Below are 16,312 nucleotides of genomic sequence, written 5' to 3'. Positions count from 1 at the left end.
GTGAGATTACCAAAGAGGGAAGTAGCTAGCCAAGGGTTAGTCAAGGAATTTTTAGCTAGATAAGTGTGGTGTGTTTTGTGTGTGTGTGTGTGTGTGTGTGTGTGTGTGTGTGTGTGTGTGTGTGTGTGTGTGTGTGTGTGTGTGTGTGTGTGTGTGTGTGTGTGTGTGTGTGTGTGTGATGTTTAGCTTGTAAAGTTATGGTTCTACACTGCTCCACAACTTCCACCACAATATCGTTGCATAGTAAGGCCAAAGAGCTGATCAAAAAAGGTGCACAATGGTTGATAAGCTCAAAATTCCAAAGTTGGTTGTCAAGAATAGAATCCAACTCTACAAGGGCAGTGAGGGCTTCTTGTTCTTGTGGATCAAGGAGACCAAAGTCTAAAAGAGGGTTGATCACATTTTTAGTTTTTTTTATTTCTAAAGGCAAGATAGGGATGTTATTAATAAATTAAAGTCTTTTTACAAAAGGAGAAAGAGAGGAAACGTAAAAGTCCAAATTAGCACTATCTTGAGTATGAATAAAGGGAACATTAAGAAGGAAGTCAAGGCTAGAAGGGTCTTTTCTGGAAGATGCAAGAAGAGAAATCCAATCATTAACCGAAGCAATGTTAAGAACCGATAAGGAACTACTAGATAACGTTTTTTATTCAAAATCTAAGAGTCTTTTATGAAAGTTGGGTGTTGTGAAACATGAGAGAATACATTGTGTGGTCATAGGTGGAATCTATATCCTTTGTCTACTAGCATAGCCCAGTTTTGTTAGGAATGAAATCCATCCTACCTGCTATGAAGACATACATATTAGTAGTTGGTATGGTAATTAGTACAATTTAATTATGCAGATCACTCAACCAAGAGTGATCGGGGAGACAGTATGGTGTGTGTGTGTTTATTATGAAAATCCCCTTTGATATACAAACTGTATAATTAAATTATACTAAACACCAAAAACAACAAAAACAAATATGATACATGTCAAATCACTTTCATTGATAATGATCAAAATACAACATTTTGGTATAAAGGTTGTGGCGATGAATCCACTAAGGAACAAGACTCAAGTTTATACCTTCCACCATCCAGCAAGATAGATGTATTAGAACACACTCTGACATTGTGGGAAGACAGGTACGAGGAAACCTCAACCGCTTGTCATCACGCTGTCAATCCCCATAAAAACCCTCGCACGCTAAAATGTCATTACCTTTTTTTCAGGATATTGTACATCATTCTTGGCCTTTTGGCAAGATATGGTCTAGTCCTAGACACTGGTAATTTATGATTAGATACAAAGGAATCTTGTTCCTACTTGTTACACTCTAAGATCATTTTCTCATTGATAGTTGCCATCATGGTTGGGTCTGTACAAACATGCATCCTAGCTGTGAATTTGTAAGTGAAATCCATGGTGTTAGCTCTTTCCTAAAACACCTACCTATGTATGAGATATTGGTGATCAATGGAAGGTGTTAACTTAAGGTAATATAAAGTCAGAACTTATCCTAAAAGTATCACCATATCCTATGTTCATTGTAGACATCCAATAATTTATATGAAATATGATCAGATTAATTTATGCGCATTACAAAGGAAAATTTGACAATGTAAAATATTTCCATCATGATGTTTGTTTCCACTAAGTGTCAAAAGAAACCAAACGAGTAACCATATATGCATCCCACTCCGAGCTGAGATTATGTCCCTCTATTAGAGCCAGTATAAGGGTCATACTTTACCAAAAGATGCCATTACCAAACCTGCATTTGAAAACATGTTCGGTTTTTTTGCAAGAAAGTTACTGTTGGAATTTTGTTACAAATAAGCAACAAGCATAATGTCCATTTTTTCAAATCAAAAAAAATTAAAAATTGACAGCATTTTATTTGTTTGTAGTGTCTATTTTCAAAAAAACCATATAACAACTATATGAACATTATGTACGCTATCCTACTCAACATGGAGGTTTAGTTTTCTCAATCATTGTAAACCAAAAATTTATCTAGTAAAAAGTGTCAGTAATCAAATGAGTTGGCAGACCATTGTGATACCATCAAGCTTGAAAACTTTTGTCAATCACTAATATTGAGAACCAAAAGATATCATTTATTTCAACACATGCATACCCAAAATATCAGGCTTTTATGTGATGCCAATGAGATTTCATGCAGGTAAGCCAATTTTTAGAAAAAAATGCATCACATTTCTCGATGTTGCTAGATTCCTATTTATCATATTAGTCCCAAGTATATGCTTATGTTTTGAGTGTGTTTTCTTTTAGAAAATAACCACAGCCTGTTAGATATGCTAAGACTACTTCAAAAACCGTACACATTTCCTACATGCTGCCATGTTGATCATAAAACACTGTGATGATTTCAAAATATACACCAGCTCAAAAATGTATTTATAACTCCAACAACTACCATCACTTGCTTATACCAATCCATAAGTTTTTCATAAATCTCAAATATCTCAGTAGGCACAAAGTCCTACTTGATTATTTGAATCAGCAGGCATATGTGTGTGCGATAACGTATGCAGAAGGAGCCATTAGATGCTCCACAACAGTATAGCTGAGGATTCAACTTTGCTTTTGCCAGGAAGATTTGTTTTATGACCTGAGAACAAGATGGCGATGGGAACACCCATGTGTGTGTGTGTGTGTGTGTGTGTGTGTGTGTGTGTGTGTGTGTGTGTGTGTGTGTGTGTGTGTGTGTGTGTGTGTGTGTGTGTGTGTGTGTGTGTGTGTGTGTGTGTGTGTGTGTGTGTGCGTGTGTGTATGTGTGTGTGTGTGTGTGCGCGTGCGCGTGCACGCGCACTCTAGCTTGCACAGTTTGCCTAATAACTTATGTGTAGCGGAAATTAGCATGAACATAGTGGGCATTTCATTAGAATAGATTCCTAATGAGAATTACAAGAGTGCTTGGGTGGAGAGAGCAACAAAAAGCATAACACCTAGTTAGATAGCATCGACAATACTTTCAAAAGAGAGAGAAATTAAGCTATTGACAACAGTTGAGGACCGGATTTTCATGGAGCCGGTCCCCCCTCCAAAAGGCTTTGTTATGGTTTCTCCCATCAAGAGAGACATTGTACAATACAATTCTTTGTGTTCCTTCAAGACTAGCTAGTGCAATGAAGATGGAAACTTCATGCACTAAGCAAAACACTTAACAAACACAACTTGAATTATCCCCGTTCTCAGACCCAAGACCTCACACACCTTCGAAGATGGTGAGAGCTAGCAGGGTATGAGAGTAGATTGAGAGGAAGAAGGAGTATCTTACGAGAAAGATATACATCTCCTCACATAATCACTCATATGTAGCATAGCTTAGCTTAGTAATTAGCTTGGTAGAGGAGATGAGCATGCATTGAAGCTTGGCTCTTGGTTGGATTTGCATCCACATGCCAAGAGAGTGTTGATGTAGGCTTCTATCTCACAAGCTTGGAGTAGGTGATGAGTTCTCCATTAAAGCTTGGGAAGAGATAGTCTTCTCTTTCTTCACACATGAGCTTGTGTGAGTGTGTGTGTGATAATGCCTTGCAAAAATCAGCCCCCTCTCTCTCTTGGGCGAGCCCTCTTGCTAATTGCTCTTGCTGAAGCCTCATTGGCCCTCCCCAATTACAATTAAGCAGCATAAGTGATAGCCTTCTGACATGTGTCCCCCTTTCCCCTTTTGTGAGAGCTTTAGGTAATTAAATAATTAAACTAAACTCTCATTGGACCCCTTTGCCTCCTGGCCAATAGGAATCAGGCAAGCCATGGGGCTATGAATGCTCATTGGACCCCTTGGGAGACTGCCCAATAGTCTTCTAGGAGACTTAATTCTCATTGGTTTCTTTTATTAAATGTTTTTAAATTAATTAAACTAGATTTACTCTAGCTTAATTCTCATTGGTCCACTTCAAGGGTCATCCAATAGAAATTGGGCACACCTTGTGGGCATCTGGCCTAGGGAGCTGACATGTGTCCCTCATTCCCTTTGTGTAAAGGGAGCCTGTGTGTGTGTGTGTGGCTTTCTCTCTCATCCCCTACCTTTAGAGCTCGCCCCCTCCCATGTAGGGATGTGCAAAGACTTTAAGGGCACACACAAAGCATCCAATTTTCCCTAGGGTTGACCTTTGGACACAACCTTTGAATTTTGGAACCTTAGAGACCCACTATAGATAGTAAGCCAGCCATCTTAGGAAACGAGCGGAAAGGAGTATGGTAGGAAACAAATAATCCATGCTATATTAAGTTGGAGAACCTCCACAAAAGGTAAGCTACCCAACTACCCATAGTCCTCTCAAGCATGTTACAAGCCAACTAGGGAATTAAAAACCACTACATTATTGAACTGCACATCATTCATATTTATTTACAAGGTAGGTGCAGATTTGCAAACGAGTAGCCACCTCCCAAGCACAATAATTATCCAATCATACACTACCAAAAGGTTTTCCTGTGGGCCGAGTACTTCCTAAAGCAGTTTTTTTTTTAAAGCAATCAATTAATCATGTTAGAGTTACACTCCATTATGACTAAATGGTGTCCGGAGTAATCTAGCTTAATATATTATATTTGTACATGATTTTAAAGGTCAAAACGTGTATGGTTATGAGTGCGTAAGCGGTTGCTATTCCTATAAACAATTGAAATCCACCAATGTTGAGAGAGAGAGAGAGAGAGAGAGAGAGAGAGAGAGAGAGAGAGAGAGAGAGAGAGAGAGAGAGAGAGAGAGTGTGTGTGTGTGTGTGTGTGTGTGTGTGTGTGTGTGTGTGTGTGTGTGTGTGTGTGTGTGGCCCTCCCCCAACCAGAGGAAAGGTCCACTTGGTGTGCGATAGGCCACCAAGGTTACCTATTCCCCACCAAAAGCTTAACAAGTAGTGATACATCAATTCTAATCTTGGAGGATTGATTAATCTTGAGATAAATGTACAATATGTTAAGTGATCCTATTTTGACAAAAACTATTTTTTTCAAAAAGGCTAATAAGTCGAGACAAATCAATAAATTTGAATGATGTATTCGACACATTGTAAATAATAGGAAGCACCTGAGATATGCAAACCTTTTTGGCCATTTGTTTTGGTTTGTTATTGTGTGCATGAATAAAATTCACATGGTCTCCTGGTAATATGTCTTTTTTTCAACATGTGAAGGTATCAGACTCCCCACGAAAGGGATGAATCAATTTGATTGTAATACACAAGTATGAAGTAGTATGTGTGTCAAAAGCGGCATTGCAATATGTACCAATTGTTAATAAATAGGAGATCATCCATGTGTTTCCATGAATATAAAAATGCCTGCAACATGTCAATTTTTTGTAGTCTTGACAATTTGCGGATATATTCCAACTCAAACCATGCTAAATAGAGATTACTGCATAAAGGAGAACACGCATATTCCATTGAGATCCCTTGCTTCTGATAAAATATGCAAGTTCCTAGTTTTAACACACAGTTATCCAACAAAAAATGCTTCAAAGTAATAAAGAATTCAAATGACCATGTAATCTCTTTTATGTTTTTTGGTGAGAATATTATTTTTTTTAGATTTCTTAAATCCTTTATAACCCATTCTGCTAAGTACCATTATTATATGTTCTATTGTGTCATCCAATCCATTATTACCATAATGTGGTATTGTTGTATAGCAAGCTTTTATATCAAAAGAATATGCTAAGAATATTTTATCTGGTATGTTTATCAAAAAAACATATTGATTATTGATAATCCAATAGCCATTTGTAGTAACCCTTGAGAAGATCCTTAGTTTAATATGAAATCCTTCAGTGTATTCACTAAGGCCAATGTTTACTGCCCTAGGAATTGATGCCATAAGGTTAGTCAATGGAGAGAATATACGGTCATGTGCATTGGTTATCCATCTAAATTCCTCCTTGTGAATTTTGTGATTACCCATGAGATAGGGAAGAGTATGTTTAGATAGTAATAATATCTCATTCATCGAGGAGAATTGAAGGACATCCACAATTATGTCCTCCTCAAGTCTGTGAGATATTTGAAATTCACTAAATGATAGTCTTTTATAAGCCACTAGACGGGCCAATTTTTTACAAATCAATATGGGGGTTTGGGAGGACTTATCTAGGCCACAAATAAATAGGTGTTCATGCAAAAAATCAAATTCATTCATCAAATTAGGGTCCTTAAATCAAGATAATTGATTAAACCTATGTGAAGGAAATTTGATTCTAAATGCTTCATCAATTTTTTGAGAAATAATATTGTGGTGCAAAACACATTCATCAATACCCAAAATACTACATATCTTTGACCAACCAATGATCATTTCTTTTGTAACTTCAACAGGGTCTAAGGGAACCATAGGAATATGGTTAATACCTTTACAAAAACCATCTTTTAACATTACATGTCTGCCAATGCTAGTGTCATTGGTAAGACATAGGAATATGGTTAATACCTTTACAAAAACCATCTTTTAACATTACATGTCTGCCAATGCTAGTGTCATTGGTAAGAACATGTGTATCAAAGGGCTCAACAACTTAACGAGATTGAGAAAACCTATTAAGGGTAATACAACAACAGAAAAGAGATAAATCAAATGGGATTGAGAAAGCATTAATGGGTTTATATAAAATGTTGTTTAAATTTCTAGTGTACAGTTAGCCAAATTTAATGTTGAAGTAAGCTAAGGTTCTAGGTATTCCAATCAAATCCAAAACTTTTTGGTAAAAGACAAACGGTTCAATAAAGTCCAAAAATTTATTACAAAAAACTAAATGTGTGACGCTAGCCAAATTTAATGTTGAAGTAAGCTAAGGTTCTAGGTATTCCAATCAAATCCAAAACTTTTTGGTAAAAGAAAAACGGTTCAATAAAGTCCAAAAATTTATTACAAAAAACTAAATGTGTGAATCTTCCTTTTGACTTATGGTTTCTAGTCATTTGTGTGAGTGAATTAGCTTTAGTAAGAATAGTTTAAACTTGATGCTCATTTGAGATGAATTCCAAAGTTTTCGATGTGTCCCCAATTTCTTCAGCACCATGAAATTGACGAGGTTTCTTATGTGCAACAGCTGACGCACTACCAGGTGTATGTGTTATCTTCTTCATGGGTTCTTTGCCTTTGGAAGGTCTAAGGACATTTTTTTTGGTATTGGCTATGGGTGTGTTGGTGAGTCTCGGTAGTAGAGGATTTCTTGGGGAGTATAGAACCCGCGGGCAGCCTCAATCATGTGTTCATGAAAGTGTCAATACATTAAAATAGCATGTCGTATTTCCAGAGCCACCCATGCTATAAATGCATAAACTTGTGCAAGTCCTGCTGAAGGAAAAAAAATTAGGTAGATTTTGAAATACATACCATAATAGATGGTCAACCCATAGTATAGACGCATACATGTCGAACTAGGGTCCAGGGTCTAGTTTTCTACATGCACATTTGACAAAGTGTCTATATGTATTCCAACAATTTCTAAGGAACTTCTTTGTGTCTTTGACACAATCCACAAGAGATAATCCTTTTGTTCTTTCCACAAGAGATGAGTTAGAGCACTTGTTAGAGTCTACAAGAGCCAAAAAAATTTATTGAAGCTCAAAGGAAAGATCAATAGATAAAAGATGTTTAGCTTGTAAAGTTGTGGTTCTACATTGTTCTGCAACTTCCACTAGAATACTGCATAGTAAGGCCAAAGAGTTGATAGAAGAAGGTGCACAATGGTCCATAAGCTCAAACTTCCAAAGGTGGTTGTCAAGCCAAATAGAATTAACTCTACTTGCCTAGGAGCAATGAGAGGGACTACCCCAAAGAATAAATGTGAAATAGATTTCTAGGCTTAGATGATGAAGGAGTACCAGCAAGGGCAAAGAGGGTCTTTTGTTCTTGTGGAAAAGGAGATCAAAGTCTAAAAGAGGGTTGATCACATTTTCATTTTGTTTTATTTCTAAAGGCAAGACAGGGATGTTATTAATAAATAAAGTTTGTTTACAATAGTAGGAAGACATGAAAAATAAAAGTCCAAATCAACACTATCTTGAGTATGAATAAAGGGAATATTAAGAAGGACAAACAAAGAAAGCTAGAAGGTTCTTTTCTAGAAGATGCAAGAAGAGAAATCCAATCATTAACCGAAGCAATGTTAAGAACAGATAAGAAACTACAACATAACGCTTCAGATTCAAAATGTAAGACTCTTTTATGAAACTTGGGTGCTTTGAAACATGAGAGAACACATTGTGTGGTTGTAGGTGGAATTGGTGTCCTCTGTTAGCTAGCATAGCCCCAGTTTTGTAAGGGATGAAATCCATCCTACCTGCTATGACGAAATACATATTAGTAATTGGTATGGTAATTAGTATAGTTTAATTATACAGATCACTCTACCAAGAGTGATCAGGGAGACAGTATGGTGTGTGTGTTTATTATGAAAATCCCCTTTGATATACAAACTATATAATTAAATTATACTAAACACCAAAAACAACAAAAAAATGTGTCATATATGTCAAATCACTTTCATTGATAATGATCACAATACAACATTTTGGTATAAAGGTTGTGGCGAAGAATCCTCTAAGGAACAAGACTGAAGTTTATACCTGCCACCATCCAGCAAGATAGATGTATTAAAACACATTCTGACATTGTAGAAGATAGGTACAAGGCAACCTCAACCACTTGTCATCGCTGTCAATCCCATCAAAACCCTCGCATGCTAAATGTCATTACATTTTGTTCAGGATATTGTACATCATTCTTGGCCTTTCGATCAAGATATGGTCTAATCCTAGACACTAGTAATTTATGATTAGCTACAAAGGAGTCTTGTTCCTGCTTGTTACTCTCTAAGATCATTTTCTCATCGATAGCTGCCATCATGGTTGGGTCTGTACAAACATGCATCCTAGCTGTGAATTTGTAAGTGAAATTTTTTTAGTAGCTCTTTCTTGAAACACATACCTATGTATGAGATATTGGCAATCAATGGAAGATGTTAACTTAAAGTAATATAAAGGCAAAAATTATCTTAAAAAGTATCATCATATTCTATGTTCATTCATTTTAGACATCCAATAATTTATATGAAATATGATCGGATTAATTTATATGAGTTACAAAGGAAAAACTTACACTGTAAAATATTTCCATCATAATTTTTGTCTCCATTAAGTGTCAAAAGAAACCAAAAGAGTAACATATGCATCCCACTCCGAGTTGAGATTATGTCCCTCTAATTTGAGCCAGTATAAGGGTCAGACATTACCAAAAGATGCCATTACCACACTTGCATTTGAAGCCATGTTCGGTATTTTTGCAACAAAGTTATTGTTGGAACTTTGTTACAAATAAGCAACACACATAATGTCCATTTTTACAAACCAAAAAATCTGAAAAATTGATAGCATTTTATTTGTTTCTATTGTCGGTAATTTTGGTCTAGTTTGTGAGCATTGGTTTTGCGGTGATATCCTTTGCTTGGCTACGAAACTCCCCGGGTACTATGGAGGGTATTTTGGAATGCTTCTGCTCCACAGGTTCTAATACTTCACTCTAAATTCAGCTTCTAGAATTGTTTTAGTGTTGTGCCACTGTGGTTTTATAAGGCTTTTTGAAGAATACTGGCTCTTGATTGGATGACGGCTTTAAAACTTGCAAATGGAAAATCTCCAACTGCTACTCTGGTTATGATACATACATTTCAAAGATAATGACATGATTATATATTGTTATCTGGCTTAATCTTTCTACTGAGGTAGGTGAAATATTGGACACTGGTTTGTATACTGGAGGGTTATGTAGTGGTTCATATGCTTTCGGAGAGTTACATGGGGATTTTTTTGTGAAATGATTTTGGCTTATAAAGTTTTGATCTATTGATATTCGGCTTAATCTCTCTACTCGGGTGGGGGTGCTTGTCTTCTTTGATTTACCTCGTGATCTTTATTCTACTACAGCTAGCTCTTGGGGTTAGTACCATAAGTTATGATGTTATAAAGGGGGAGCTTGGTGGCCTTAACTAAGAAACCTAAGGTCAAATCTGACCTACAACCTGTTGCTTGGATGACTGGCTTAGATCTGGTTTTTATTAACCATATTCATTTCACTAGAGCTAGTTTTTGCTGCCCTAAAAAAAATAAAATAAAACCTTATACATATTCTGGCTTTTCTTACCAATCTGATATTGATCTTGTTTTATGATACTTAAAACATATAGGTACTGATCTGGTTTTTTTTTTGTGGTACTTTACTACCTGGTTTTGGTGCAGTGAGGAGTTGAAGTTTTTTGAAATTTTTGAGAGAAACTCTTTTATGATCTAGGCAGATCTGCTCACTTTGTCTCTATGGTTTAACAAAAATTAAAATATTGAAATTTAGCTTTAGCACAAAACAGGTTGGAATTGTTCTGGCCAATTTTGGCTTAAATCTGGATAATTGTACTTCAGGCCTGCTCACTAAGCTTGAGTAAAAACTATCTAAAAACTTTCGTTGTTATACCTTATTGATGGATCATTGTGGCACTGATTAAGGGGTGACTTGAAAGTATTTTTTTACCATAAGAAATGAGCTTCATTTTTTGTGGCTCTGGCTGATACTTCCTAGGCAGATTAATCCAGGTGCTATTTTGATACCAAAGAAAATCTCTTTATGGTACTTAAATGGGTGCTGATAGGTGAAAATGCCTGTTGCAAATTAAAAGATTACTCATTTAACTCAGGTTCTTGATGGCTAACATAAACTTGGGTTTTTTTTCATACAATGTTTAGCTAAAGAAATACACAGGATGATATGGAGTAATCGAATTCCTCTCACAATAAATGGTTATTATAAAGAGGAACTTTTATAACATATGAAGCAATTCTGGTAGGATTACTTTGTATAGGACATTAGCTAGTTTAATAATTTTTAAGTTTGACATGGATAACAACTGATAGATTCTTTGAAGCCTGCCATACGTAGCCAAGTCAAACATTTTTGTTGTCTTGACTATATGGATGCAGGTGAGAATTCTATCTTGGATTAAAAAGGTTTAGCTTGCTGCAATCCAACTTTGAAAACACTTGATGGTTCAACTGGGATAGTTCTGATACCTTTGTATAAACTCATTTGGAATGATACTTCATTCTTATTATGTTGTAAAGTTATGAATCAAAGATTGGGTTGTTTCTGTACTAATCTTTGCCTAGATATCTTTAGCCAATCGTCTGTTGAACATCTTGTTCCTTGGTGTGTATTTATTATAATTAAAACAGCTACACACACACACCCACACACCCACACCTACAAGATAGACCGTGCGCACAAACACACACACACACACACACACACTTGGTCACAACATCTGACCATGATTGCTAGTTCTAGCTACACTCACACTTACACACACACACATAGTCAGTTTATCTAACAATAAATGTTGCATCCAACTACACACACATACCTTTTGGCAAGGATCCTTTAAATAACTCCTGGTTTGCCATTGCATTGGGCTATAGTTTCTCTAGCACCTCATTTGGAGGGTGTTGTTGACTATGCTCTAAATCACTGTAACATCCAACTATATGAACTCGATTTTAAACTTGAGTTGTTGCCTTATGGGAGATTACCTTGTGCTTTACTATACACCTCCCTTGATGATAACTCCTAGCTTGTTCTAGGTAGATTATAGTGGTTAAGTGGAGCTATCCACCATAAATATATTTTTATCTAAAAAAAATCTTTCACCCATTTTTGGGTTACCTTATGGGTACAACCCCTTAATATAACTCTTACCAATTTCACTTAGACCCCATTTTTTGGCCTCATACCTGGACGAAAGTGGAGGCTTCGTATTTGATCGGTTTACCTAAGATTTATCACTCTGTCGTGACACTCATAGTGCATCACGATCTTGTTCTGATGACCTCGCTTAATGACGGGTTGCTTGGCACGGATTCTTTGCCTTCCTCTCTTGGAATGATTCTTAGCTATAAAACCTCCTACACTCATATTGAGAAAGGTCGATGCTAGGCTACTGCGACACCTCCACAACTGAGTACTTCTGGAGATCTTCCCTGCCTCTTCCACTATATAAGGTGAGGGGCTCTTCCCTTCACTTAGACTTGGTCTCCCCTGGTACTTTGGAGAAAATCTTGGGATTACGTCTACTCACAGGTCATATATTTTTTATCTCAATGCTCAAATAAACCCTTGCTCTGTTGGGTGATTATAACAGGTTTTTTCTTGACATTAAGAATATTGAAAGAACTGTTCATTTGGAATTTTCTTTAGCAAAAGAATATGGTATGATAACCTAGGTACTGATATTCACACATCAATAAAGGGTTTTTGCTTCTTGCGTGGTACTGATTACATACATACTTACTCTAGTTTTTTTGCTATTGTACTAAAAAATGGTATCAAATCTGCCATACATATGGATACTCATATGGTTTTTTTACTACCTAAATGTGTTGTATTATGGTGATATGGAGAAGATTGTTCTGACTTACAAAAATCAGATACTGGCTATAATCAGGATGATGAGATAGATTCCTAATACTGAATGAACTCTGGTACTATTTTGTGAGAAAAGCCTTTCTTCAAGAAAAACTCTTAAACTATAGCTTGGACACAATACAAGAAGCTTTTGAATTTCTGCTGGTCCTTTTGACTTGAAAATAAAATGGTTTTTTTGGGGGGCTTCAGTCGTGATCACTTTACTTGAGAATTTACTCTATGCAATCTCTGAAGTAGTTGCCTAGCATGAAAACTTATGAAAAATTAGTGTTTTTGCATAAACATGCTACCTATGGTGAGTATAGTGTTGAAAGCATGGTGGAAATGCTGGTTATGATGCCATAGAATATATGTAAAGATTTTGGCATTTATACCAATCTGGTTTTTGATACTGATTTGATACCTATGGTGAGTGTAATGTTGAAATCCTGGTGGTGATGCTGGTTATGCTGCCATAGAATATATGTAAACATTCTAGCTTTTATACAAATCTGGTTTTGATACTTGAACAATAGGTACTGATTTGGTTTTTTACTACCTGAGTATGATTGGCTATTGTGATATGGGGGAAACTATTTTCTTTGACTAAACAAAAAATTTAACCTACAGCTGGTTGCTTGATGTATGGCTTAGATTTGGTCCTTTAAAAAAAAACATATTCATATATATATTCCACTACATTTGGTTTCTGGTGGTGGTGCTACCTTAAAAAATATATATAAACCATCCCTATTCTAGTTTTTATGCTTTTCCACTTAGGATTTGGCTTATCCTATGATTCTGACCAACATATGGTTACTAGTCAGGTTTTGATGCTTTTGATACTTGAACATATTATGATGCTATGATATGGAGTGCTTGTCCAATTTGGCATGCAAATTTTATTGTTCGGACACTGCAGACAATGATCCTATTTTTCACTTGGGATCCAGGAGGACACTGGCACAAAGTTCTGGAAGCCATGGGCTTCCCCTTTAATCAACCGACACTATTCCAAGGAGCAAGCTATCAATTGGACCTGTTACAGATTCATCAATATCCCAGAAATCTCACCAATGGCCAAATGGAATGGCTAGTTCAGAAGGCAACTCGATATCGGATCCTACAGCTAAGCGGAAGAAGAAAAAGATGAGCTAGAGGCATGAATGTCTCTAGCCAAAATGGGAGGTCTAATGATGGGGGCTTTTCACAAGCCAAGCTCCCATACCCCTCTTCTCTCGTCCCCACCCCATGAAAACCCCCTCTTAGGGAGGGAGTGATAAAAGGCATTGGAAAAAGTAAGAAAAAAATAAAGTATGATTATGTAAATATATGAGAAAGGTAAAATAGGCCACCTCATGCTTGCGGGGCAGCCCATCCCCACCTTGCCTCCTTTTTCTTCATTGTTGTCCCACCATGTGTCCCTTTTCCTCTCCTCCACTCAAAAGGTCAACCCCCTCTCTCTTCCCCTTGTCCTTTCTCCTTTCTCTCTCCCCTCAAGCTACCCCATCTCTCACCACTAATGCATTCTAACTCACCAATAATGCACCCTAACTCACATGCAACTTATCCTATCTTCCAAAATAGTATACCCCACACCCCCTTTCTCTCTCCTATCATATCCCATGACCCAAACACCCCCCTCTCTCTCTAAAGGGCGCCATGTCTCTTGTCTTGTAGCTAAATAACCTCCCCCACTCTCACACACACTCAATTTCACTGAAAAAGGTGCCCACAGACCCATCCCCACCCGGTGGTTACCTGATTTTTCTTGTTTTCACACACATCTGCACACAGATTCACCTCTGAACACACTCCCCTCTCTCCCCTCTTGTAATTACTTTATTCTCCATGTCACCTCTCACTTTTTTCATCAACCCATCTCTCTCTCTTAGTCTCTCTCTCATGAGACTGTTGTTCTGGCACATATACACACAGCCAGACAAGTGGGGCCCACAGTCACATGGCCTATGTAGATAATGATTTCTTCATTTCTAAATTCTATAATTTCTCCCCCCTCCTCCCCTATATAAAGAGGGGTCACCATCACACTAAAGACACACACAACATCACCAAAGAGTACACTATGCATTGTGTGTGCCTAGTGCACACACACACACACACACCATCACCATCACCATCACCGCAATCACCATGCTCGTCTTGAGCATGACCTCTACACCCTTGGGCTATGGAAGATGAAGGGCAACTAAATGAAGGATGATGGCCATAACCCTCGTGCGAGTCTTCGCCATCAACTCCCACCTATCCGCCATGTGCTCTACCACTCTCTCCCTTCTCATTCCCCTACCCTATGCTCCCCATTTCATCGCCTTATTCTCTAAATAAAGCTTGAGGTTTTGTGAGTATGTTTTCTTGCAATGTTTTGCCCATGTGAGGTGTGCGGAATCGCCACCTAGTCTTGTGTTTGGAGTGAGCTTGTGTATGTGTGAAGGATGTGCGGATTCGCCATCCTTTTGTGGTTCCTAAGTACTAAGCCGCTATAACCCCTCCCTCTCTCTCTCTCTCTCTCTCTCTCTCTCTCTCTCTCTCTCTCTCTCTCTCTCTCATTCCCTTTCCTCTTCGTCATTACTCCCAAGCATCCATCTCTCTTGGATGAAAACTTTGTTATGGTGGTGTGTTGTTTGCGTCCTAGCCGCTCAAGTTAGGTGGTGCCCCCTGTTCGCTTTACCGTGACAGGCTCGAAGCGCGCCATTCGGCCCCGGTGTTTTAGAGGCCGTCGAGGTTCGGGGTTCTCTTTGCTCCGGTCATTTGGTGCCCCCCACTGAGGATCTTTTCATGAAACCCTTCAGTTTACAAGACTGAAACCCCTAAACTATTGTGAATGGATGAATGGCTAGCAGGATTTGCTAATTGGATGACAGAAGAAGAAGATCTCCAAGCACAACTAGACGAACTCCGCATCTCCATCGAAGCTCGAGTACCAGGCGTAACGGTAATCGATTTGCAGTGGGAGAGTCAACCAACACGCCAAACCCAGTGGATATACATAGGCCAAGTGCCAAGAAGAAGAAGGAGAAGGTCCAAACCATGTCCGCAACCTACAACCAACCCACAACAACAAAATGGAAGGAGCTCTGCACAATAGAGAATCAACACTATTCTACTTTGAGAATCGGGTAACTCAAGTCACCGAGGTAATTATCACAGTCAGTTTTCAAGTCGCACCTGATGCTGCAGCACAGATAACGGAAGCATTGGCTCACACTCTCACTAGAGAAACTAGGGATCTACTGAGTTTGTTTCAGGAAAGAACACCACCCTCTCCCACAAGCTTGGACAGTGACTAAGCACCTCTAAGCTTCACATGAATCAGCACAACCTACCTCAAGACAAATCACACATACCAACACGTGTACGCTCAATCAAGGTAATACTGGACTTGAAGGCTCACTACCACCACGTCATTGACACCATGCTGGGTGGGGAGCGGTTTTTTGAGGTTCTGGCATCAGATCAACCATTTGTCTTACCTTTGGTACAAGGCAATGTACCGTTTGAAGTTTTAATCTATGTCCTAGTATAAGAGGGTATACACGCCTCCCTCTAAAGAAGAAAAAAACTTTTGCAAGTTAAGAAGTGTGTCTTTCTAGCTCTCTCTCAGTAATCATGGCAAGTGTAGCATTTCCAACATTTAAAGGAAAGAAGGGGGAGGATTTGGTAACAGACATCCTAGATGACTTTGAAGTAGCATGTGTAGTGAGCAACAAAGATACGGATGAATCCCGGGTTAGAATCTTTAAGCATCTCATGAAGCTAGAAGTTAGATCATGGTACAATGCACTTCCACAAGAAACCAAGGATGACTGGGAACCCTTAAAAACCGCTTTTAAG

The sequence above is a fragment of the Adiantum capillus-veneris genome, chromosome 16, assembly GCF_014529385.1.
Source record: "Adiantum capillus-veneris isolate H3 chromosome 16, ASM1452938v2, whole genome shotgun sequence".
NCBI lineage: Eukaryota > Viridiplantae > Streptophyta > Polypodiopsida > Polypodiales > Pteridaceae > Adiantum > Adiantum capillus-veneris.
The sequence above is the reverse complement of the archived record's forward strand: the minus strand, read 5'-3'. Positions refer to the sequence as shown.